This window comes from Lissotriton vulgaris, unplaced genomic scaffold, assembly GCF_964263255.1.
Source record: "Lissotriton vulgaris unplaced genomic scaffold, aLisVul1.2 SCAFFOLD_2535, whole genome shotgun sequence".
Taxonomy (NCBI): Eukaryota; Metazoa; Chordata; class Amphibia; order Caudata; family Salamandridae; genus Lissotriton; species Lissotriton vulgaris.
The window spans coordinates 63120-90203 of NW_028241413.1; the positions used below are offsets into that span (position 1 = coordinate 63120).

The 27084-nt window shown below is 50.0% G+C and overlaps 1 long non-coding RNA gene across 1 annotated transcript in view; it reads left to right on the forward strand.

The window, feature by feature from the left end:
• Positions 1 to 26296, forward strand: part of LOC147671302 (uncharacterized) — a 57062-nt gene extending 30766 nt beyond the window's left edge. The window contains exons 2-3 of the long non-coding RNA XR_015303636.1: positions 15425 to 15631; positions 25957 to 26296. This is a non-coding gene — a long non-coding RNA (uncharacterized LOC147671302). The remainder of the gene's footprint in view (positions 1 to 15424; positions 15632 to 25956) is intronic.
• Positions 26297 to 27084: the final 788 nt, after the last annotated feature.

Sequence of the window (27084 nt, forward strand, 5' to 3'; positions counted from 1 at the left end):
GAAACCGGTCCCCGGTAGCTTGTTTCCTTCCCAGTATAAGAATTGGCTTGGTAGTTTGGTCTGCCCTGTTCCCATGATGCACTGGGCCAGGGTCAGACTAATTTGCATATAGCCAAGTTCTGAGCTGGGATGGTGCAGTGAGCTAAAAAACGGTGATGGATCAAGCCCTGATCTTTGGACTGGGTAAGAGTGGTCTGCTTAATTCAGACACTCTGTTCATCACCACCCCCTTTTCTGAATCATTTTTGTCCACCGTAAGCGTGGAAGGGTATACTCAGATGTGAGTCCCTAGCTCATTGCATCATCAGGATTCAAGCAAGCCGGGCCGAAGACGGCTGAAATGCCAGAAACCGGTCCCCGGTAGCTTGTTTCCTTCCCAGTATAAGAATTGGCTTGGTAGTTTGGTCTGCCCTGTTCCCATGATGCACTGGGCCAGGGTCAGACTAATTTGCATATAGCCAAGTTCTGAGCTGGGATGGTGCAGTGAGCTAAAAAACGGTGATGGATCAAGCCCTGATCTTTGGACTGGGTAAGAGTGGTCTGCTTAATTCAGACACTCTGTTCATCACCACCACCCCCTTTTCTGAATCAATTTTGTCCACCATAAGCGTGGAAGGGTATACTCAGATGTGAGTCCCTAGCTCATTGCACCATCAGGATTCAAGCAAGCCGGGCCGAAGACGGCTGAAATGCCAGAAACCGGTCCCCGGTAGCTTGTTTCCTTCCCAGTATAAGAATTGGCTTGGTAGTTTGGTCTGCCCTGTTCCCATGATGCACTGGGCCAGGGTCAGACTAATTTGCATATAGCCAAGTTCTGAGCTGGGATGGTGCAGTGAGCTAAAAAACGGTGATGGACCAAGCCCTGATCTTTGGACTGGGTAAGAGTGGTCGGCTTAATTCAGACACTCTGTTCATCACCACCCCCTTTTCTGAATCATTTTTGTCCACCATAAGCGTGGAAGGGTATACTCAGATGTGAGTCCCTAGCTCATTGCACCATCAGGATTCAAGCAAGCCGGGCCGAAGACGGCTGAAATGCCAGAAACCGGTCGCCGGTAGCTTGTTTCCTTCCCAGTATAAGAATTGGCTTGGTAGTTTGGTCTGCCCTGTTCCCATGATGCACTGGGCCAGGGTCAGACTAATTTGCATATAGCCAAGTTCTGAGCTGGGATGGTGCAGTGAGCTAAAAAACGGTGATGGATCAAGCCCTGATCTTTGGACTGGGTAAGAGTGGTCTGCTTAATTCAGACACTCTGTTCATCACCACCCCCTTTTCTGAATCATTTTTGTCCACCATAAGCGTGGAAGGGTATACTCAGATGTGAGTCCCTAGCTCATTGCACCATCAGGATTCAAGCAAGCCGGGCCGAAGACGGCTGAAATGCCAGAAACCGGTCCCCGGTAGCTTGTTTCCTTCCCAGTATAAGAATTGGCTTGGTAGTTTGGTCTGCCCTGTTCCCATGATGCACTGGGCCAGGGTCAGACTAATTTGCATATAGCCAAGTTCTGAGCTGGGATGGTGCAGTGAGCTAAAAAACGGTGATGGATCAAGCCCTGATCTTTGGACTGGGTAAGAGTGGTCTGCTTAATTCAGACACTCTGTTCATCACCACCCCCTTTTCTGAATCGAATACAAAGCAGCATTTATAATTTAAACCAATTGCACAGACAACTCCGATTTAAAGGGCAACCGGTTTGCCAGGTAACCAGGTACAGGTCCATAATTGCGACGCAAAAGTGGTTGAAATGAGCACAGAGTTAGAGGTAGCCTGTAGGCATATATTCGCATAACTGAGGTCCATGTCTGGACTTGATATATTGAAAAGAGTCACAGATTACATTCCATCTGGGATCATCTCATTTTAATATGCAAATAGACAGCAACCCGTAATTTAGCTTAATCTTACTGTTTAGTCCAAAGTTCATGTCTGGACTTGATGTAGACATGAACTTTGTCAGGACTTAAAATATTGAAAAGAGTCACAGATTACATTCTATCTAGTATCATCTTATTTTAATATGCGAATAGACCGCAACCCGTAATTTAGCTTAAACTTGCAGTTTAGCTCAAAGTTTGAGCGAAAGAATATAGAAAAAATATATAGAAAAAACCAATGGCATACTGTTGAACACCCCTTGTACAAACGGTAAATACATAAAACTTATATCTAGACAATAGGAAACACATTACTAAAGATTTTTAAATCAGGTGACTCTATATTCTTCAGCTAGCGCCATCTTTAAAAATTGGCGCGTGCCTCCAAAGAAATGGCCCCGTACCGAAAGTTAAACAAGGACCACAAATTGAGTATATTAAATTACGGGGACATAGTAAGATTTTTTGAAGGTTTTTTTTAAAAAAAAGAAAAGCAAGTACATAGCACTAAGCAACTACTATAAGAAATAATTATACTAAGTCCTACTCAAGTCCCCAGAACTTACTCGTAAATCAGCATTCTTGCCGACCAACGTTCCAGCATGTAAATGTAAATGTAAATGTAAATGTAAAAGCATCACAGCATCATTTGGCTTGCTAGTGCTGTGTATGAGAAATGGCGCTTCAATAGCCCACTCGGGCTCACACCTGAGAGATATTACTATCATGCGTACTTAATGCCGATTCCGTTTTGAGCGCCATCTTGTAAGATGTTAAAATACTAATGTTGTCCATTACAAAGCCTTAGTTAAAGGAGCAGTATATTATAAAAGGTATATATTAATAGCATTTATTTGTACATTACAGATACTCAACATGTACGAATATCCTAACCTTACTATTGTCAGGTTTATCCAAATAGTTTGTATACACGTCATGAAAACATTCGCAATCATATTAAAAGGACGTGTGCAAATCGTCAGATATTCCATGTTTGAAAATTACTGTAATGTGAACAAAACCTAATAGTTTTTAATGTAAATCAAAGACGTTATCTCATGTCAGTATCGTCGATGTTTTCAAAAAATATTTTGCGGCTACTCAAAAGGTGTCCAAAATTGCATCTGCCCAATATAAACTAACCCTGGGCGAAACACTACGCTACGCTTGCGGAGTTTGCGAAGTTTGCGCAACTTTGCAGTACGCGAGCTGCACGTAGCACAGTGCGAACACGCGTAGTGCAGCGTTCATTTTTTGCTTGTTCGCGGTACTGAACGTCATGTTCGCGACCGCGAGCAAGCAAAATGACATCCCGGCGAGATTCTCAATGTGGGGAGGTAAGGTTTCTTATTGTGAGTGGTTGCGCATGCTCGCGACTGCTCTCTATGAGAAACTACCAGTTTGCATTGAGAAAGCTGCAGCTCTAGTAATAATCTACTCGAGCAGCAGAAAACAACAGCTCGCACTGTGCAAGATGCCGTTTTCAATGATTGCACAGTGCCGGATGCTTGTCCGCACTGTGCAATAATTGAAAACACATCTTGCACAGTACGAACATGCTACTATGCAGCTTGCGTAGTGCTACGTGAAGTTTGCGTAGTGCGAAGTGCACTTCGCGTAGCTTCGCGTAGCACTACTTCGCGAACTACGCCCACCATTAATATAAACCAAGGTTGAAGTCCCCAGCATTTTCAAAGAAAAATAATTATAAGAGCCAGTTAGCACACGCACAGGGAACTTGTACCTACTGAGATTGCTAAGCTTAATCGCCACCATTTTGGATAGGGCACAAGTGTAAGGAACGCAATCGTGACTGTTTTAGATTGGGCCAAAACTGAAGCTTAAAAAACGCCCAAGATAGGGCGAAAGGATAGATTTATACATGTCTGGATCTCTAAATAATTTAGATATCATAAAGCTATCCTTTATTTGTACGATCAGATATAAACCTAGTTTGATTTCATTATGGTTATTCACATGGCGGTTTCCGCACCAAATTAAAAGCAATTTTCTGCAGAAACGATGTACACGGTAAATGTCCTTAAAATTATAATCCATCAAAGAAAAAGGGTTTTACCCGTTTTTTCAACAAATTCATTCTTATAAAAACTCCAACAAAGTAAATCAGCACCACAAAAGGGGAAAATATGAATGTAAATATTCTTCCAGGTTAAGTCATATCACAAAACAAATTCCCATGAAACAATGATTAATCATTACGGATTTCATTTCGCAATAACAGCTATACAGGGCCATACAGGACTCATATGAAGGCATGAACCAGATAATAACAAACAAATCACTCACAAAAAGTGAAACATTTCATAAATTTATAGCTCTGCAGAGACAGATCCAGCTGGCTTCAGTTTGCCGCAACATTATCACTGTGTCCCCGCTCCTCTCTGGAGCTTTTATATGGTCAATTGCATGAAACCATATGCCTTGTTTTTCTGGATGTGTTTCATGCATATGGTTAGAGACTGGATATCTATTGTCTCTATTCCTTATCGCCCTCACATGTTCCTGAATATGCGTTTTTAAGTTGCGGATACTGCTGCTAACATAGATTGTATTGCATTCAATCCGAATAACGTATACGTTAAAGGTGGTGTTACAGTTTAAAAAGGTGTTCATTTTAAATTGCCTTTCCGTATTATATTACAATTCCGATATCTTATGCTTGCCAAATTGACAAATGTTGCATGATCCGCACACAAAGAAGCCCATAGGTTTTTTCGGTAGCCATGTGATCCCACCTTGTTTTCATTTTTCACATAGCTAGAGCAGAGCATATTTTTTTAATGTCTTTCCCCACTTGTACACCACTTTCGGTTTATCCGAAAAGGTACCTGTTGGCATCTGAGCTGATTTTAGGAGGTGCCAGTGTCTTCATAAAATATTATAGATATGATGACTATGGACATTATATAGTGTTATTAACACAACATTCTCATTTTCATTATTCCTTCATGCTTTACATTTTTGGGTGAGAGTGCTTGACCTATTTGTCCTCATAATCCTGGTCTCAGCTTTTTGAAGGCAATTATCAAAGTACCCTCGATGCTTAAAATTCCTTTTTATCTTTCCAATGTTAGCCAGAAAGGTGTTATCCTGGCTACAATTTCATCTGGCGCAAACCATCTCTCCATACGGGATGGCATTTATGGTTGTACTAGGGTGTGCACTTTTGGCGTGTAAGACGCTGTTACAAGAGGTTTCTTTCTTAAACATATCACTTTGAATCTTATTGTAATGGATATACAACTTAAGATCCAAAAACTCAATATGGTCTCTTGAGTATTTGGAAGTCAATCTCACATTAAAGGTGTTTATGATAAGATAGGATAAATATGGCAGCAGATCTTCTTCAGTACCATTCCAAATAAGTAAAATATCATCAATATATCTTGTATAAAAATGATGTTATCACTCCATTGCCTGGAGCCTGGTCCCCAGGCATGCTCAATCTCATACAAACCCATAAAGAGGTTTGCGTAAGATGGAGCGAACCTGGATCCCATGGCTGTCCCCTGTTTTTGTAGGAACCAAGTTCTGTCATGTAGGAAAATATTCATGTCAAGTATCATGCGGGACATCTCAAGAAGCATCGTAGTATGCTCAAGATGCTTTGCATCCCTTTTATAAAGGAAACGTTTAAGAGCCTTTATACCACGGTCCGTGTGAATGCACGTAAATAGACTTTCTACGTCCATTGTTACAAACATAAGGTCTTTCCTGTCCTTACAAAATCCTCAAGCTTGCAGAGGACATCTCTGCTGTCCTTGGGATATGCCGGCAAGTTCTTAACTAGTGATTGTAAAAACCCAATTACGTACTCTGAAAGATGTTCCATTGGGCTACCATTCCCCGAAATGATGGGCCTTCCTAGTGGAAAGGCTCCCCCTTTATGAATTTTGGGGAGTATATATATGCACGTATATCTACAGTCATGCGCATGTAGGTAACAGTATTCATGGTCAGAGATGAGTCCTGACTCATGCCATTCCCGTCGTTGAGCATTAATTGACCTCTCTAATTTTTGATAACGGATATTCTTTCAATTGTTCAGAACAGGCATTGTTTTTCAATTGCCTGTCTTTCTCAGGAGATCAGTGCAGTCGTCTTTTGCCCCATACTCTGCTCGTATCTGTTTATCACAGATAAAGTATGGCTCGATGTCAGGGATCTCAAAACCTCTGGCATCAAAGGGATGCATGAGGATCTGGGCTGCTTCTTGCCCCTTGTCAATCTGATCATTTGTGATTTGATACTGTTAAAAAAATAGCGACTCAGGGCGTAAGGTATGTTAGAGAAAATGTAGAGAAGCTTAGGTAAGATCACCATCTTGATCAAAGACACTCTAGCAGCCATGTATAGGGGCATCGTACATTTGTCCGTCGGTTGGTCTAGTAGGCTATCATAATTGTCCCTCATCAAGTCCTCCCGGCAACGGGAGACATGAATGGCCAAATATGTGACCCAGTCTGCCCACCAGGCGAGTGGATAGTCAGGCTCAAAACGCGGGGTAGAGTCAGTCAGGGGGAATATCTGGGACTTCCCCCAATTCACTTTTATCCCTGACAGTCTGCCGAACATTATCAGCACTAAGAGGATTGGATTAAGACTTACGGGGTCTCACAGATATAAGGTCAGTTCATCTGCATACAATGATATTAAAATTTGTCTTTCCGGGTAGATCAGGGCGTACTCTCGATGGTGCCGTCTAACCTTGGCCGCCAGTGGTTCGATGGCAATGGCAAATAGAAGGGGTGACAGCGGGCATCCATGTTGGGTGCCTCTGGTTATCCCAAAGGGGGTCGATTGCATCCCGTTAATGAGGATCCGTGCCAGCAGACCTGAGTACAACAGGTTGATCCAGGCCAGAAAGGGGGGTAACCCCATTTGTTGCAGCACAAAGGCAAGGTAGTCCCATTCCAGGGAGTCAAATGCCTTATTGGCTTCTAGGAATACGGCTGCAGCGTTTGTCTCCGGATCTACGTCCTGCAGTAGCGCAAACAATGTTTGCAAATTGTGGGAGGTGCCTCTAGTGGGCACAAAGTCCGAGTGGTCCGATAGGACCAATGCAGTCATCAGAGGGCTGATGCGATTAGCAATTAGTTTAGACAGGATTTTCGCATCTACGTTTATTAGGGAGAGGGGTCTGTACAAGTCACAAACCGTAGCAGATTTCCTGGCTTGGGTATGGAGATTATACGTGCTCTCGCATAGAGGGGGAAGAATCCCGGACTCCCTAGCTTCCTCGAAGACATGTCACAAGGCCGAAATGAGCCGGTGATGAAAGGTTTTATCCAATTCTGCTGGGAGGCCATCCGGCCCGGTGCTTTCCCAGATGCCTACTGCATTATGGCCGTCACCATCTCTTCATCTTCGTGATGTTGTAAAAGAAATTTCCGCTAGCCATCCCCCAACCACGCAATCGCTGTGTCCTCAAAAAAGGAGTCAAACTCAGTGGATTGGTCCCTCTGAGCTTTATATAGACTCTTGCAAAACATCAGGAAAGTTGCAACTATATTCTCCGTATCCCTGTGTCTGGCCATCCTCATCCTCAATTTCAAGAACCATATTATAAAACCGCTGGGGACGGATTAGGGATGCCAACACCTTCCACAATCTGTCACCTTACCCATATTGTTGTGCCCTGTAGTATTTTCCTCTGAACTTACACTCGCTTTCGGCTGAATCTTGATATTCATCTAGCATGCTTCTAAATTGTGCCTGTAGCTCAGGCGTCGGGTTGTCTGCATTTGGGCCTCTATATGTTTGAGGTCATCCTCAAGCCGACGTATCCTGGCCCTGATGTCCCTCAAGATTCCCCTACTTTTGACAGTGCACAGGCCACGAATGGTGACTTTAAATGCCTCCCAAATCATGACATAGTCCATCACAGAGTTTTCATTGTGCAGGAAGAAGTCTGTGATCTCCTGTTCAAGCTCCTGCTTAATGACAGAGTCAAGCAGGGAATGGGGATTCAGACACCAGTTCAAGAATGGAGATCGTTCATGTGGAGTGGTAAGAGCAACGGGCACCGGGGAGTGGTCAGAGTAAGTGCGAGGGAGATGACGTGCATGTGTCAACCACGGTATGAGTCCCTTAGTGAGCAGCCATGCATCTATCCTGGACCAGGAAGCGCGGGCCTTAGTGAAGCAGGTACCCTCTCTCTGTAACAGGTGCATATGTCACCATGTGTCTACTAGCCCATGGTCAGTGGCAATAGCTTTAAAGTGGATTGGGAGTTGGAGTAGTGGTGTGGTTGTGGGTGTGAGATGTCCAGTGCAGGATCAATGGTGACATTTAGGTCTCCTCCCCATAGCAAGTGTGTGGAGCCTATTTACAGGATTTTCCCCCAGAGTATCCAGAAATATTCTGGATCGTCGGAGTTGGGGCCATAGCAGGAGACAAATGTAAAAGTCTGTGTAGCCAATATTCCCCGAATGATAAAGTATCGGCCCTGTTTGTCTGTCATAGACCCTATAGGAGTGTAGGGGAGAGATGTCCTCACTAGAATGCATGTGCCTCAGGCATTCGAGAAGTAGGAAGATAAGCTGATATAGCTAGCCCATTGAGAGGCGAATGTAGGGGTGATGCTAAGATTAAAATGGGTTTCCTGCAGCATCGCACAATGTATATTGTGATGGTCTAGATGTGGTGGCACTTGCGCGGGTCATCCAGACCCCGCACATTCCACGTGAGGAACTGGTATGTTGGATGGGTCGGGGGGTCATTTACGGTGGCTGACATGAGAGCATATCTTCATGAACGATGTGTGTTAGGTGGCAGTCACGTATCCAGTTAACTTGTAAATACAGATGACCAGTGTTGTGTGGCAATTCAATAAACTGTACAGTTCTGTGACAAGCAATTAACCTCCACCTTCCCCCCTCCCACACCAGCAGCTCAAACCTAACCGTGGCCCCCTACCATCCCCCCTACCCGTTGTGTTGCGTCTCAAGAGACAACATAACTTCAAACAAATCAATATATACTGAGAGAAAAAGATCAAAAACCTCAAATCCCTTTCACCTCAGCCTAAATACAAACAGTAGTAAGGGTTCACCGGGTGGGTGGGTTTCAGAGGGCAGCCAACACCTCCTCGCAGTAGCGAGGGCGTTCGGGCAACAGTATAGGGTCAGCTCATGCCAGTGGACGTTTTAAGTCTTATGGCTTAATAGGTGACCATTTCAAGGATATAGGAGTCCTCCAGGATACTGTCATTACCAGCTTGCAGGTCACAATAATAGGACAGAGAACTTACCAAGTCAGTCTCGTCCAGGGCGTTGTAGTCCCAGCATCGCTAGGCAACGGGGAGAGCCCGGATCCAGAGTCAACGGGGGCCACTCCTCTCAATGCCTTTACCTCAGCTTTCCCCTTCTGCTCACGGCAGTTAAGGCAGAAAGGATGCTTGCAGGAAGGGGCATGTTGCGACGGCAAGTTCCTGTCTACAAAACAGCGAGTGGTGCAGATCCAGTGCGGCGTTACTTCATTCTATGTCGGAGGTGCCAACGTGTTCGTCCGGGGGGTGGGGAGGAGAGGCGCGGGCCGCCGGCTGCTTTGGCAGACTTTTAAGGAAGTCCTGCACCTGTTGTGGGGTGTTAAAAAATACCTGTTTCCCCGAGTGCATGATATTAAACCATGCTTGCAAGAGCATAGCGTAAGGCAGATTGAGCTGCTGCAGTTTCTTTTTCACTGGGAGAAACTTCCTCCATTGTTCCTGCACTGCCATAGTAAAATTAGGGTAGAGGGACACCTCCATTCCTCAACACGGAGCTGCCCATGTTCTCTTGACAGGCGAAAGGCGGTGTCGCAGTCCCGGTAATTGAGTATCCTAGCTTTGATTGGCTGGGGAGTAGCCCCTGGGACAGGCCATGCAGAAAGTGAGCAGTGCACCCGTTCCACCACCAAAACAGACGAGAAGGCCTCCTTCCCAAACAGCGTTATGAAGAGACATTCAACATAGTCGTCCATTTGCCCTGTAGCTGTCGTCTCAGCCACACCAAGTATACAGAGATTATTGCGGCGAGAGTGGGATTCTAAATCCTCATTTTTGGCTGCTATTACCTTGAGGACCCTCTTCATGTCTGATGTTCGGGACGTGGTTGCAATGGCGAAGTCCTCTAGGTCTAAAATATGGCGCTCCGCTTCCGGCAGCCGGTCTTTATGCTTGACCACCCTATGCATGACCCCATCCAGCCTAGCGTTCATGGAATCCATCTTCGATTCGATGGAGGTCAAGCTGGACTGCATGATGAGAAGGAGCTCCTTCAAGTCTGCAGTGGAGGGGGCCTGGGGGTTGTCCTCCTGGTCCGCCTGCGAGCGGGTGGCCTTCCGCGCTTCAAAGTACAGCTTTGGCTGGCGTCCGTTTGGCTTCCCCATCGCTAAAGGTTGGGTCGCGTGATTTGGTAGCAGAGCACAAGGCAGGGGGTCCGTCAGCCGTGTCTGGTTCAGCTATCCCCACACCGCTGCAGATATGGGGCGTGTGAGGTCCTTCGGTGTGGTGTGCAGAACCGGAGTGAACCAGCAGGCTCAAAGCAGTCAGTAGGGACCGTAACCGAACAAAGCCCAAGCGGAGAGAGCCCCTGGCCCCAAGGCTCAGGTCCATACTGCAACAGCAGCTATGTGTCCCCCGCAGCAGTGTTTTTCAGGTCATTCCGCCACCCATTCGAGGCCCCAAGCAATCTTTCAGCATATGGGGGGGTGGAGAAAGGGGGGCCGCCCTCGGAGAGTCCCCAGCCCCACAGCAGCATTCCTGCGGTCCCGGGCTGCACGCGTGTCAGTAAACCTTGAAGAATAATCCCAGGCATGTTTGATACTTATCTTATTGGCTTCACACCGCTTCTTGCTTTTTTCCACTGGTCGGTGTATTTATAAATGGCCAGTTATATCTGTATGTGCCCCCAGAGATAGAATCATGGTGCGTCCAGTATTTCCCTCAAGAGGAAGTCACAGGCACGAGGTCAGGGCGCTAAAGTGCTTTATGTGCCTCTGCTTCTATACCTGGGTGCAGAGTCAAATCTGCCCCACGTACCTCTGGAGGTCCAGCCCCTCATCGATGGTGGCAATCTTCACGGGCATAGGCCGTGGCTGGATGACAAGCAGATCCCGGGCGAGTGCCTCGATCAATCAATCAATCATAACACTTGTATAGCGCACTACTCACCCGGAAGGGTCTCAAGGCGCTTGGGGGAAGGGGTCCGCTATTGCTCGAACAGCCAGGTCTTGAGTTGTCTCCTGAAGGCGAGGTGGTCCTGGGTCAGCTGAAGGTGGATGGGGAGGGAGTTCCATGTCTTGGCCGCCAGGTAGGAGAAGGATCTGCCTCCGGCGGTGGCTCTTTGGATGCGTGGTACGGCGGCGAGGGCGAGGCTAGCAGACCGTAGCTGGCGGGTGGGCGTGTAGAAGGTCAGGCGGTCGTTGAGGTACTTGGGGCCCAGGTCGTGGAGAGACTTGTGTGCGTAGGTGAGGAGCCTGAACGTGATCCTCTTGTTGACGGGGAGCCAGTGCAGGTCCCTCAGGTGGCCGGAGATGTGGCTGCGTCGGGGGATGTCCAGGATGAGTCGGGCGGAGACGTTCTGGATACGTTGGGGTCTTTTCTGTAGATTGGCTGTGGTTCCGGCGTATAGGGTGTTTCCATACTCCAGTCGGCTTGTGACGAGGGCCTGGGTGACCGTCTTCCTGGTTTCGGTCGGGATCCATCGGAAGATCTTGCGAAGCATGCGAAGGGTGTGAAAGCATGATGAGGAGACGGCGTTGACTTGTCTGGTCATCGAGAGGGAGGAGTCCAGGATGAAGCCCAGGTTGCGTGCGTGGTCTGTTGGCTTGGGGGCGGTGTCCAGGGCTGTGGGCCACCAGGAGTCATCCCAAGCGGAGGGTGATGGTCCCAGGATGAGGACTTCCGTCTTGTCTGAGTTCAGTTTCAGGCGGCTGTTCTTCATCCACTCGGCGACGTCTTTCATCCCTTCGTGAAGGCTGGTTCTGGCGGTGTCGGGGTCTCTGGTGAGGGAGAGGATCAACTGGGTGTCGTCGGCATAGAAGATGATGTTGAGGTTGTGTTGGCGTGCTATGACAGCGAGAGGTCTCATGTAGACGTTGACGAGGGTGGGGCTGAGTGATGATCCTTGCGGGACGCCGCAGATGACTTCGGTGGCCTCGGATCGAAACGGGGGGAGGCGGACTCTCTGTGTTCTTCTGGCGAGGAACGAGATGATCCACTTCAGTACCTTTTCTTGGATGCCGGTGTTGCTGAGGCGTTGAACTAGGGTGCGGTGGCAGACAGTGTCGAACGCTGTGGAGAGGTCCAGGAGGATGAGTGCCGCTGTTTCCCCATTGTCGAGCAGGGCTCGGATGTCGTCGGTGGCTGCGATGAGGGCGGTCTCGGTGCTGTGGTTGGCTCTGAAACCGGACTGCGAGGGGTCAAGGGACCTGTTCGTTTCGAGGAAGGCGTCAAGCTGTCTGTTGGCAATCTTCTCGATGACTTTGGCAGGAAAAGGGAGGAGCGAGATGGGGCGGAAGTTTTTGAGGTCGGTGGCGTCTGCTGTTGGTTTCTTCAGTAGGGCGCTGAGCTCGGCATGCTTCCAGCTCTCCGGGAAGGTGGCAGTGTTGAAGGAGGTGTTGATGACGTCTCGGAGTTGGGGTGCAATGGTGGAGTCGGCCTTGTTGAAGACGTGGTGGGGCAGGGGTCGGTTGGAGAACCGGAGTGGATGGTGTTCATCGTGCGGGCTGTGTCTTCGGTGGTCACCGTGGTCCAGGTGCGGAGGGTGGCGTTGGGGTGCGTTGGTTCGACGGTTGGGTGCGTGGATGGTGCGCCGAAACTGTTGTGGATGTCTGCAATCTTGCGGTGGAAGAACGAGGCGAGGGAGTCGCAGAGATCTTGTGAAGGGGTGATGTCGTTGTTGCCGGTGCTGGGGTTGGAGAACTCCTTGACGATGCTGAAGAGTTCCTTGCTGTCGTGGGCATTGCAGTCCAGTCGCTCCTTCAGTGATTTCTTCTTGGTGGTGCGGATGAGCTGGTGGTGCTTGCGGGTGGCGTGTTTGAGGGCGGTCATGTTGTCAGTGGTCTGGTCGAGGAGCCAGGCTTTCTCGAGGGTGCGGCAGGTCTTCTTGGAGTCCTTGAGTTCGTCGGTGAACCAGGGGGCCTTCTTGCTTCTGGGTCTGCTGGGAGGGTTCTTTAGTGGTGCGAGGTCATCAGCGCAGGCGGTCAGCCACTGCGTGAAGTTGCGGGCTGCTTCGTTGTGGTCCGATGTGCTGGCAGGTGGGTTCTGGCTGAGGGAGGTGGTGAGCTGGTCGGCGGTGATCTTGCTCCAGCTCCTGTGAGGAACCTGTTGCGGGTGGTGGTGGGTTGTGGTTTTTCTGAAGCTGAAGTGGACGCAGTTGTGGTCAGTCCAGTGGAGTCCGGTGGAGTGGCTGAAGGTGATGTGCTTGCTGGATGAGAAGACGGGATCAAGTGTGTGGCCGGCGTAGTGGGTGGGGGTGTTGACCAGTTGCTTGAGTCCGAGGTTGGCGAGGTTGTCCAGCAGGGTGACGGTGTTGCGGTCCTTGTTGTTCTCCAGGTGGAAGTTGAGGTCCCCTAGGAGGATGTAGTCGGCGGAGGGGAGGGCGTGTGGGCTGATGAAGTCCGTGATGTCTTCACTGAATTGTGTGCGTGGTCCCGGTGGTCTGTAGATGAGGGTGCCTCTGAGGGTCGTCTTTGAGTCGGTGTGAATCTGGAAGTGGAGGTGCTCGGCGGTGGCGAAGGTGTCGTTGGCGTTGGTTGTGATGCGGATGGTGTTCTTGTGTACGATGGCGATGCCTCCTCCGGTCTGGTTGACGCGGTCCCTCCTGATGATCTTGTGTCCATCCGGGATGGCGATGGCGATGTCGGGGGCTGAGGAGGCATTCATCCATGTTTCAGTGAGGAAGGCAATGTCTGGTGATGTTGTGTCGAGGAGGTTCCAGAGTTCCACGGCATGTCTGTGGACGGAGCGGGTGTTGAGCAGGATGCACTTGAGGTCGCTGCTGGAGTTTGGCTTGGCGGGCGCGGTGCAGGTTCGGAGGCAGGTGAACTTGCAGGTTGTGCAGGTGAAGGGTCCGTGAATGCGTTTCGGGGCGGCCCAGCAGCAGTTGGGCTTCCGGCCGGCATTGAGTGCGTTGAGGGCCGTGGCGTCGTAGGTCTGTTGGGTCGTCTTGCATCGGTGGGGGCCAGGGGTCCTGGAGCTGGGCACGGTCTAGGCGCGGATGGGCGCAGACGGGCTTGCCTTTGAAGCACCTTCGGCGTACAATCGGCGCTCCCGCTGCGCGTGACCGCTGCGCATTCGCGCGGTCACCATTTATGGCTAAGTGGGAGGGAGGAGCAGCTGGGAGGCGGGAATGGGGAGGACACAAAACAAAAGGGGGCGTAGCTGCGTGAACGGCGGCAGGAAGCGGAGAGCGGAGTGGGCAAGGCACAGGGGGACAACAATAAAATTAATACAACAGTTTTGCCAATGTGTTCCTAGAAGGTGTGTTTGGTCTCTAGGGTGAATTCAAGTGACTTGACAGTCAGTGAAAGTTGGAGTTCAAAGCCATCAAGGTTCATGTCATTGAGCCAGGTTTGCACTATATATTAATTATTGTTCTAGGAAATTAATAGGAATTATGCATTTTTTGCGTTGAGCTTCAGGTAGGTACAGAACATCCAGGTCTGACTCCTATGCAAGCAAGGTTTAATTTTCTGGATGTCTTAAGCAGAGGAGACTGTCAAGTCCAAGTCTGTATCATCAGTGTATTGGTACTGGATGTACATGTTTCAATGCTCTAACAGTTACTTTTAGGAAATATTTAATACAAGTCTGACTTCCCCACAGACTTTTAGATATTAAAAATAGTGTTTGAATTAATCTAATAGTTTCCCCTAAACTAGAGTTAGCAAAGTTAAGATTTTTTTTTTTTTCTTCTCGTAGGACAGACACAAGCATAGTGAAAAAAGCTTTTGGTGATAAACTTGCCAAAAATAACTTTGCATGATCTGGAGGCGAATGAGCCTCCAAAAAACTGGACTTTATTACATGTGCAATAATGAGATCCAAGGTCTGTTAGCAAAAAACAGAATTGCTATTTTTCTAAAACTAATGCATGGCATGATATACACACGCTACTTGCCAAGAGTCGGAAAAAAATGAATAAGATGCATTAAACCAAAAAGGAGCAATGAAATAAGAAAAATTTATAGAACAGAATAATGTGCATGTTAAAGTGGGTAAACTGAGCAGCGGGGTAAAAAGACAAGAGTGGTAGGACAGACGTTGTTTATTTATATTTATCACTCTAATTTACTTCACCAAAGTCAATATTTGACATTTAACCTGAATGGAAGCAGAACATATATACTTCTTCCCTTTTTCAGCACAAGGTTCAGTTAGTGTTTCTGAAGCAAAAACCAAACAACTCAGGTAGAAAGGATCAAGAGGATAATGTCTGAAGTGCATTGACAGTGCTTCAGAACACAAGTATGATGTGAACTGTTTCAGTCTGTACATGGTTCTCTAAGGCTTCAAGTCTATTTTTTACATTGTACTTTCAGGCAAAATGGCATTGGGTACAACTTATTTCTTTCCCGCATCGGTGTGGCCCTGGCTCCACTGATCCTGTTGTTGGATGAAGTATGGAAGGTTCTGCCACAAGTGATCTACTGCTCGGTAGCCATTGTCTGTGGCTTGGTCGCTTTTTTACTTCCTGAGACTCTCAACGTGGAGCTGCCTGATACAATAAAGGATATTGAAGAGACACGGTAAGCCATGTCTGGATAACGATCCGTAGGATTACCATCATCATACATCAAATCATATCTAATAGGATTTGTAAAGCACTGCTTATCACCCCTGATGGTATCAAGGTGCCGGGGATGCTGCTTCTGTGATGAAATAGTCGAAGAGCCAGGTCTTAAGGTCCTTCTTGAATTCCTGCAGGGTAGAGTCTGTTCCAGGACTTGGCCGCTAGGTGTGAGAAGGCACAGCCATCCCCCTGATTCTGTGGATGCGGGAGGTGTGGGCCAAGAAGAGGGATTAGGAGTAAAGTTTGTGGGTTGGTTGGTAGAAGTTCACCTTATGGATTAAGTAGGCTGGACCCTTCTTGTGGAGGCCTTTGTATTCATGGGTGATCAGTTTCAACTGGCATCATTTGCTGATGGGAAGGCAGTGTAGGGCTTTGAGGTGGGAGGAGATATTAATCATTATAATAATGAACCCTTCTTTCTGCTTTCTTTCATCAGACTCTTGTTTGCTGTGTAACCTGATGAGCTAATACAGAGGATTGTTCATCTATTTATTAATTTTTCTTCTAGTAATTGGTACTTTTCTTTCTTTTCTTTTATTATAAACTATATTGCTTTCTCTTCACTCTTGGCTGTTTGAGGGCATGTCATATCAAAGGGGTAATGTTCAATGGAATAGCCGTCAATAATGCTCCCAGGGAACTTGCCTCACATATGCCACACTCCTAATTTTATAAATAGGTTGTAGTTTACTTTTTTTTTTTTAATTATTTTTATTGTCAGCACAAAGTGAAAGCTAAACAAAAACATTACAAATATACCAGCAATATATATATGTGTATGTACAGAATGACAAAAATACAAAATGAAAAGAAGTATACAATGCTAAACAGAAAATTCATACCATCTTGAAAGAAAAATCCCTTTCACAGAGAAAAAAAAATAAAAGAATTTAAATAAAGTTGCCCTAAATTTTCTCAAGTTTTGTCAAAGACCTGGTACCCCTAATTCGGGCTATTCCCACTTCCATGCTATGAATTTCTTTGACCAAAGACCACCACTGCATAATATGTGGCAGCTGTGGCGATATCCATGCCCTAGCTATCGTTAGTTTAGCACAGGATAGCAGAATAGTGATTAAAGCCTGTTGCGGTAAGGTAGTGCTATGTATATCTAAAAGTACGGTAGGAGCTGTAAGTAATGGTGGCCTTACCAGTTTTAATTTCAGAGCTTTATCCAGATTAAGCCAGAAGTCATTCAATAGTGGGCAGAAAAATAACATATGTTCTATATTAACGCCCACCGTATCGCATTTAGGGCATTTGGTTCGGTCGGTATATAGTGCGTTTGAAGACCATTTAAGAATCACTTCCGGGGTATGGTACAGCAAACAGGAGGTTTTAAATTGTTGCAATCGTAAGCTAGCGGATTGAACCAAATAGGTAATTTTTGGGAGAGAGTGAGCAATCTGATCTAGATAGATCGTCATTCCCAATTTAGAGCTCCACTTCTCCTCTAATTTGGAACAGTCCTGTTTTAGGTTTAAAGTATTTTATTGCAGTTTAAGAAACAAGGAAAAACAATACAGACAGTGAATACAGCCATCGTAATAACGGATTGCAAAGTACCTGCTCTAGATGCGCCTTCAGAATTCCCTACATTACATCACCATCTGAGCAGTCCTCCTAGACCTCTCCGCGGCATTCGACACGGTCTGCCACCGCACCCTAGTACGGCGCCTCAGCAACGTCGGAATCCAGGACAAGGCGCTGGAATGGATCATCTCCTTCCTCGACGGAAGAACACAGAGAGTCCGCCTACCACCGTACAAGTCAGAGGCCACCGAAGTCATCTGCGGCGTCCCCCAAGGATCATCTCTGAGCCCCACCCTCTTCAATGTCTACATGAGCCCCCTCGCGGCCATCGTACGCAAACACAACCTCAGCATAATCTCCTACGCCGACGACACCCAGCTGATCCTCTCCCTGACCAACGACCCCACCGCCGCCAGAGCCAACCTACACGAAGGGATGAAAGAGGTAGCCGAGTGGATGACGACCAGCCGCCTGAAACTGAACTCGGACAAGACGGAGGTCCTCATCCTGGGCTCCTCTCCCTCCGCCTGGGACGACTCCTGGTGGCCTCCCGCCCTGGGCACCGCACCCAAACCGACAGACCATGCACGCAACCTGGGCTTCATCCTGGACTCCTCCCTCTCCATGACCAGGCAAGTCAACAACGTCTCCTCGGCATGCTTCAACATCCTACGCATGCTACGGAAGATCTTCTGGTGGATCCCCACCGAGACCAGGAAGACCGTCACCCAGGCCCTCGTCACCAGCCGACTGGACTACGGCAACGCCCTCTACGCCGGTACCACCGCCAAGCTCCAGAAGAGACTCCAGCGGATCCAGAACGCCTCAGCCAGACTCATCCTCGACATCCCACGAACCAGCCACATCTCCGGACATCTGAGAGACCTTCACTGGCTCCCCGTCAACAAAAGAATCACCTTCCGCCTCCTCACCCACGCACACAAAGCCCTACACGACCAAGGCCCGAGCTACCTCAACAGCCGAGTCAACTTCTACGCTCCCATTCGCCACCTCCGATCAGCCAACCACGCCCTCGCCGCCGTCCCCCGCATCCGAAGAGCGACCACAGGAGGAAGGTCCTTCTCCTACCTGGCCGCCAAGACCTGGAACTCCCTCCCGACCGACCTGCGCCTGACCCAAGACCACCTCTCCTTCAGGAAGAAGCTGAAGACCTGGCTGTTCGAGCAGTAGCGGCTCCCCCCCCCCCCAGCGCCTTGAGACCCTACGGGTATGTAGCGCGCTTTATAAGTGTCACTGATTGATTGATTGAGCAGTTGGATAACCTTAATCTAGGCACGAGCGCCATGATGACAAATCCCAGAACTAACAACCCCCCCAAGTCCCCCCCGCCTCGCCCTCCCCCCGAACCACCCACCCTCCTCCCCCCGTGTGCTGTGCGAATGTCCTACACGTCCACTGCCTTCGTGAAGGATCCACACCTCCCAACGTGTCCTCCCCCCAAGTCAACTAGGCAATCAGGGGTGTCAGTCTCAATAGCCTAAGATATCGGGGACAAGTAATTTCTCTGAATTCCGACTGTAGCAAAGTATGGAAAGGTTGTCACAGGTCCTCAAATCTATCCACCTTGCCTGCCACCGTGAGGGACAGCTTCTCCATTCCCAGAACGTGCCATAATCTGTGCAGCCAGCCTATGGTGGTAGGAAGGGTGGCGGTACGCCAGTATATGAGTATATTCTGGATCGCCGAGCCCAAAGCGATCGCTATCTGTCTGCCCCTCCTGGAACGTAGTGGGTACATCAAGCCATTAGGTAATCCTAGCAGGACATAGGCGGGGAAGCGGGGTAATTCAATGTTAAAGCACTGGTCTATCTCATCTAGAACCGCCTTCCAGTAAGGACTTAGTAAGGGGCAGTCCCATAATATGTGTGTAAGCGTGCCAGTCAGTCCACATTCGCGCCAGCAGGTGTTCGGGATGTTATGGTTCATTTCATGCAACCTCTGAGGTGTGTAGTACCAGTATGTGGTTATCTTAGTAAAGGTTTCAGTGAGCCCACTGTGGTACGCTGAATGACGTGCCCGGTAGGAGATATCGTCCCATTCCCTGTGACTCAGTTCCCTCCCCAGCTCTCGCTCCCAGCGAACCCTTCCGGGGTTATGGATGTGGTAAGTGGGGGGTTGTAAGAGTCGGTATAGGTCTGAGATGAGCTTGGCGTCCGAGGAACGCGTCGCCAGCCACCTCTCATATGGGGTGAGTTTCCGGTCAGCAAGATCCCGTACTTGTGGCTGAAGCGCCCAATGGCGTACCTGTAGATACCGCATACGCTCAGGTTCAGGTAGTTGGTAGTCCCGGCAGAGGTCCTCAAATGACACGGCACCCTCCGGACCGTACATGTGAAACAGAGCGCAGCATCTGGCTGCCCGCCAGAGCGCGAAAGCTCCACTCCACCAGATACCGCAGCTGCGCCGCCTGAAAGTACTTGTGCAGATCCGGAATGCCAAGGCCACCGGACTCAGGTGCCAGCGTGGACAAGGCTCTTCTGAGTCTGGGTTTACGGCCCTGCCAAACAAAGCGAGCAACATCGGTCTGAGCCTGTCGTATCCATCCCCTCGGTGGTTGGAGCGGCAGGGCTCGGAACAAATACAGTACCTGCGGCAAGAGAGTCATCTTTAGTGCAGCGATCCGTCCCAGTAGCGACAGCGTGCCTTTGCTCCAGCGGGCCAGTTCCTCTTTGATTTTCTTGCCCAGGGCTGCATAATTAGCAGTCACCATGGCCGGCAAAGATGGTGCCAGGAGTACGCCCAGGTATGGGACCAGATCTTTAGATCAATGCATAGGGAATCGCCCTTGCAATTCAAGTCTCGTAGCAGTGTTGAGCGAGATGTCCAGGGCCGCCGACTTTCTCATATTCATTTTGAAGCCTGCCACCGTGGCGAAGGCGTCAAGCTCGGCAATGCAAGCGGGGAGCGCCTCCTTCGGATTGTCAAGCATTAAGATCACATCGTCCGCATACAAACTAATGGTGTGAATGTGGCCCCCCATCCGGACACCAGTCACCTCCGAGTTTCGGCGAATCCTCTGGGCAAACGGCTCCATGTATAGAGCGAAGAGTAGCGGGGACAGTGGGCACCCCTGTCTGGTTCCTCTCACTATCACGAATTGGCCAGAGCAGCACCCATTCACCCGTACCGTCGCGGCCGGGGATCTGTTACAGTTAAATATGAGGGTGCGGAATTTCTCACCCATACCCAGTTTGCAGAGCACTTTCTCAAGGTAAGGCCAGTGCACCCGATCGAACGCTTTCTCAGCGTCAACCGAAAGCAGCATGCGTTCCCCGGGGATACGGGAGGCCTTCTCTAGGACGTGGACCACCCTCTTAGTGTTGTCTACCGTTTGCCGGCCCGGAACAAACCCGGACTGATCCGGGTCCACTAGTCCTGGCAGGTGTGGCGCCAAACGTGCCGCCAGGATCCCCGTGTAGAGCTTAAGGTCCACGTTCAGTAGCGAGATAGGCCGGTAGGAGTCGCATTCCGTCCGGTCCTTCCCCGGTTTGGGGATCACGACACTGTCGCCCACAGCAAATCCGGGGGGATAGCCCCCGGCTCAGCAAAGGAGTTAAAGAGCCGTGTCAACATTGGCGCCAGCTCCTGACAAAACGTTTTGTAAAAAAGTGGGGTGTAACCGTCGGGACCCGGGGCTTTCCCATGTTTGAGTCGGGCGATTGCAGCAATCACCTCCTCCGGCCTAATGTCACGTTCCAAATGTTCCGCCTGTCCCGGGGCAAGGACGGGGAGGTCGACTGACGCGAGATAATCATCCTCAGCCAAGGCCGAGGAGGGAGCGCCCGCGTATAGGTTGGCGTAATAGCGACGGAACCGGTCCGCAATCTGGTGGTCCTCCATGGCCAAAGTGCCGCCAGGAAGGGACAGCTCCTTAACCCGTTGGTGCTGGTGCTTCACCCGAAGTTTATGCGCGAGTAGTCAGCCGCATCTGTCCCCGCCAGTGTAATATGCGTGCTTCAGGCGCAGCGCCGCGTATTCCGCCCTGTCCATATCTAGCGTGGAAAGAAGCTTTCGGGCTGCCTTGAGTTGCCTCCAGACTCTGGGGGCCCCCGTCCTCTGATGTACCTGTTCCAATTCCCGCACCGTATTCGTAAGTTCGTCCCTTTTCTGTTGTCTTTCTCTATTATCCGCGGAGGAAATGGCGATAAACTCACCCCGGAGCACCGTCTTCATGGCGGCCCACTGCGTTGCCCGGGTGGTATCCCCGTTCTCATTGTGTTTCCGATACTCAGCAGTCGCGTATCTGTTTCACGACTGTCCGCTTATGTAAGAGGGTATCCCGAAGACGCCAAACCCCTCGCGAGGGAGACATCGGCGGTAGCTGGAAGGAGCCCGACACCGGGGCGTGGTCAGACAACGTAAGGACCCCCGTATCGGAAGCCGTCGCCATTTCGGCGACCGGTCCCGTAACCAGGAGATAATCTAGTCTAGCGTATGTCTTGTGCGCGTGGGAGAAGTAAGAATAGGCCTGTGTGGTGGGGTGTAAGCGTCTCCACAGATCGTGTATATCAAGATCCAGTAAGCGGGAGGCACTCATCTGTGAAAATTCCCCGGTGTGTGGGCGTCGCTGCGCAGATCTATCTAAGGATGAGTTAAAGACCATATTCAGGTCCCCCCAATGATTATGTGTCTGTCCGGGGTAGTCGTGATTTCTTCCAGGGCCGATTGTAGAAAGAGATCTTGGCGATCATTAGTGCTATATATCGAACCCACTGTGAACAGCAATCCCCCTAGCCTAACCCTGTAAGCCAGGAGCCTCCCTTTCTGTTCCGCCACCTTGCACAGGACCTCCCCTCTAAACTGTCACCAAAATTGCCACCCCCGCTGTTTTAGTAGTCCCCGAGGAAAAGAGCTGTACTGGGAATTTGGGAGACCGCATCCGGAGACAATCTCGTGCTAAGAGGTGGGTTTCTTGCAAAAAGCAGATGTCAGCCTGGGTTTTTTCCAGAAGGGACAACATCGCTCTACGCTTGATCGGGTTATTCAACCCCTTCACATTAAGGGTATCAATCTTAAGGGCCATGAACGGACAGTGATATATCGCTTAATGAACCTGAATCAAGAGTGAAATCAGTGCAACTTAGGAAAGCGGGTCGAAACAAAGGCAATAGCCCTCTAGCATGACACTCTGAATTCCATACCTGTGGGTGAAAGACATGGCAAAAGCAGCAGCGAAAAATGATAGCACAGCACAAACCCCAGACCCCCCCCGAACATTCCTCAACCAGCCCTGAGAAATCGGCTCGAGAACAAAGCGTGCAGAGCAGCAAGACAATACAGCACAGCAGAAAGCCCGTGTCCCCCCCACCCCCGCCCTCCAAACATCCCCCGAACTGCCCAACTCCCCAAGTCCCCACCCTTCGCCCACTGGCCTACCCCCAGCCCCCCTTCTCCCCCCCAACCCCAACCCCAACTGTTCAAAAAACTCCATTGTCCCAGTCTGGTCCCTAACGGACAAGTCAGTGGAAAAGTATTCAAGTGGACGTCCAGCCACCACCTACGCCCTCCCTGAGCCCTCCCTCCCCCCCAGAACCCCCGCACCTGCAATGATAAAGAAGCCAATATGATCTCCCCCCGGAGTCTGTTCAGGCCGTCAAGGCCACATCACTAGATGACGTATCTCTGGACACCTCCCGAATGGCGCTGTCCATCTCAGCTCTGATCGTGGGAGAATCCGGTCGTGGGGGTGGGAGTGAGGATCGTCGCCGACGAACCGTCTGCCATCCCTCCCTGGAGCTGCGGCGGCGGTGAGGCGTTGGAACGTCGTCATCAGCCGCGGTGATACCCAGCACTCCGCAAGTGTCCTGGAGGGACCGAAGCTGATGCAGTGTCCCGTTCCAGCGAAAGATGAGCCTGAAGGGATGGCCCCATGAGTATTGCGTGTCGTGTTCCCGCAAAAAGTCAGTGGCGATCTTGAAGGACTTGCGTTTCTGCTGTGTGATCGTTGATAAGTCCTGAAATAGGGCTATTTGATGACCTCGGAAACTCACCGGCTGCTTTCGTCGTGCCTCGCGCAAGATCCGTTCTTTCAGGGGAAAATCCGGCAGGTAGGCCAGGATGTCCGGGGGCGGTGCCGAGGCTCGACGCGGCAGGCCCACTCTATGTGCCATGTCAATTCTCAAGCGGGTTCGCCCAAAATGTCGCGGAACAGGTCCCTCAGATAGGCCGCTGTGTCTTCCCCCTCTTCTTTAGATGGGACGCCTCGGACCCTGATGTTGTTGCGCCTGGACCTGTTTTCGAGATCTTCGGCGTGGGATTGGAGGTCAATCTGTTGGTCTCGGAGCCGCAAGACTTCCTGCTGTAAGTGCACAATCTCCTCGTCCCGGGACTGGTTAGCTTCTTCCACGGTGGATACTCTTTCTCCAAGCGCGTCAACCTCTCTCCGTACCTCCCGGACCTCCCCGGACACCTCCTGTTTCAACGCCTGGAAGTCCTCTCGAAGGGTGCCGAACAGCGACTCCAGAAAAGACCTGGTGACCGGGGGCTTTCCCCCCTCCGCTCCCCGAGAGCCAGTGGGGGGGCTCGAGGCTGGTTGATTCCGGTCTTGTCTCGGAGCACCTCTGCCCAACATTTCGGGCAGGGTGCGCTCTCCCTTCTTGCCCCCTCTGTTGCCTGACATCACAGAGGTGGGGGCGCGTCGCAGGGGGGGGGGGGAATATCCACAAAAGTCCGCTGGGTGTGGCGGCGCCGGGGTCGGGGCTCGCGCCTCCGCATCTCTCTCAACGCCCCTGCGCTGTCTAGTGCGAACCCGTGGGGCTGGCCCCTAGGGCGCTGATCCTGGGGGGGGGGCGCAGCGGTATGCTCCCAGCGGCAGTCCAGCCCAGTTGCGTGGTGTTGGCCGGGGTCCAGTAGCGGCAAGTGCTCTCCCGCCCGCCCAGGAGTGGGCTACCACGCCGCCAGGGCCCGGCTTTGGACCTCGGGCCGGCGTCTGACGTGCAATGTTCAGGTGAGCCCCACCACGTCACCAGGAGAGGCGGTATAGGCCGGTCCCCCTTCTGGAGAGGCCACTCTACCGCAGTCCGCCGTGCCAGCGTTCGTTGGGCCCCAGGGGCGTCCCCCGTTCCCGATGGGGCGTCTGACGGTGAACTCGGCTCCACCACGTGGGCTCAGCGCCGGAGGGGGCAAGGGCCTAGTTCCAAGCAGGCCGCCGGTTTGCAGCGCAGCTCCGCTCCCCAGGACAGGCACTATCTCCACAGCGCCGGGTCAGGCAGGCCCCCAATGCCGTGCGTGGGGGCAGTTGGGCACCCTCAGTCTTCCCCCAGCCGTCGCCCGGCCCCACCACTCTGCAGGGGCTCCGGGAGGAAGTGCGGGGCCACCGCGCAGCGGTAGGCCTCCTGGCCTATTCGATCCTCGGAGTGGCGTAGTAGCTCCCCGCCGGCTCCTCCCCCGCCCCGGTCCGGAATGCGTACCTTCGCTCCGCTCGGAGCCTCCGTCTCTCTATCTCGCCGGCGGCCCGGGAAGGGTGTGTCTTTGAGCCGCAAGTCCTCGTCGGAGCTCCGGTATTCTTGTGGCTCCCCCCGCGTTGCACGGCTGCCGGCTTGCGGGTCTCCGCCGGATCCGCGGCCCGTGCTCGTTCCGGGGACGTTTCTGTGGTGAGGCGTTGCGTTGTGTTTGCGGGGCCACCAGGGGATCCAAGCCGCGCCACCACCTCCACTGCTGCACCGGGCTCCTTCTCCGCTTGATTCGGGGGAGATCAGCGGTCCAGAACGGCTCAGGGGCTCCGGGGTCTCGGGAGCTCGAGGCGAGAGCGTCTACTCAGCCCTCCATCTTGGCCACGCCCCCAACAGTCCTGTTTTACATAAGAAATTAAACAACTATAGTCGGTGCTTATTACTGATTTGGTTCTAGATGAATAGAGGCACTCCCAAATATCGGAGTCTGAAATAGTTAAAATTTTCATCCGATGTATCAAAAAGTCATGTAATTGTATATATTTAAACATCATAGACTCCGTAAGATGGAGCAAGTTTTTTAATGTCTCGAAGTCTAAAAAACCATTGGTACCATATAGGTCCCCCAAGGTTGCAATACCATGGGTTACCCACACACTAGCCCGGCTATCATCAAATATCCCCGGAAGTCCTGGGTTATCCCAGAGTCGTAATTTTAAATGAAAAAAATAGGTCTTACAGAAAACCAAAATACCGAACCAGATCTTGGCAGTGTCTTGAGCTGTCTTAAATTTAACTCTTTTGTAAAAGTTGGGGTCGTTCAATCTAAGCAAAAACATTCCTGCGTCTAAGTTGAGCATTATGGTATGAAAAAACAAGGTGGGTTGTAGTTTACAGCAAGAGAATACACACGTTTTAGGAGAGAGTATAGGGGGCATACTTATAGCTTTTAGCAGATATGTAATATGCCCCATGTTTTGGGTTCGCACTGTATGAGTGTGTTGACATTGTCTGCATTCAATGCTGACACAGCTTAAATGTAAATTTGGTGTTTCCTAAATTTTGATTAAAGATAAAGGGAACATGTGTTTGGCCAGGTAGGATCATAACTCTTCTTTGCAGAAGTAGTTTTATCACTAAAAAAAGTGAGGAACCCGCCCCACTCACCCCAGAGTTATGACATGGTTTGTTGGCCATTGATTTGAACAGGTTACTAGACAGTGACTTATCAACTAGTCAATGACTCTTCAATGGTGATGAATGAAATCCTGAAAAATCACAACTTTTCTTGTTGGTTTTACGTATAACCTATACAGCATATTTGTATTTTCACCAGGTCTGAAACCATATGTTCCACCATGGATCCCAAAGAAATTGTTCGTTCGCACAAATTCTAACAGCGGTGATGGTGCACTGCAGGAGTGTGGTTGTGGCTGAGATGGACACCAGGAAGTCACACAGATCTCAGGACAGAATACTCTAAGGAACACAGATTGCACACTATCCAATCATTATGGGATGTAAAATGTTAGGTAACCTCTGGGTGACGCCTTGTACTGAGGTTCTTTATGGATTCCTTGTTATTGTCCATGCAGATTGTGTGAAGCACCATTCTCAGTGTCATTGTTTATTTAAATTGCTTAGTGTACCAGAGAGTAAATTACATTCTTGAAGGATTTGTTTGCCTTTGGAAAGAACTTTATTTATGAGTGGAAGGCCACAATCTTTCATCTGTTGCTAAGCTGCAAACTCTGGCCCTGGGCACTGTTTCAAATAATGGTGATTTTATGTCAACAGACCCCCAGTCAAGGGTTTGCAGAACATTTAAGGTTGGTAAACATTTAAGCAGAAGATTATGTGCTTATGTACTTATTTTTTATTCTGGACAAACTTTTTGTCTTTCATGCTCTGGGAAACTCATTTGACAAAACTTCTTGGACAAGACTCACCTTTTGAGTGTACTCCCACACTATGGGCTATGGTCTAGGCAAAGAATACAATGCAAATGTCTGGTTTCTTATATGATAAAACCATTGTTTAATCGTGATAACATTTGTTACATCCCGTACACCTAGAACTCCCCCCCCCCAACAAAGTGCTTCTGTGTTTGCGAGTAGACATAGGGAGTTGGGGTACCTTTTGAAGGAATGCTGATTTGATCTTAGGGGATCTTAACCTCTCAGATACCGCTTCTCTCCCTGGAAATACATGGGTCTCACTTCCACACCACTCCATGTGATAGAGACCCCCATAAAAGAGACCACTGTTGAGTTACTATACATTATGGGGTCTGAAGTCTTGAGAAGATGAGTTTACAAAGTCTCAGGGGTGTACCAATGCTTTTATGCAGGTTGCCTGAGATGGTCTCTCTTCTGAGAGCACAAAATATAAGTCAAATGTTCCCTCCTTCCCTGTGAGTGTCCCCTCTGTCCTCAATGAGACCCCCCTGAGACCTCCTACATGT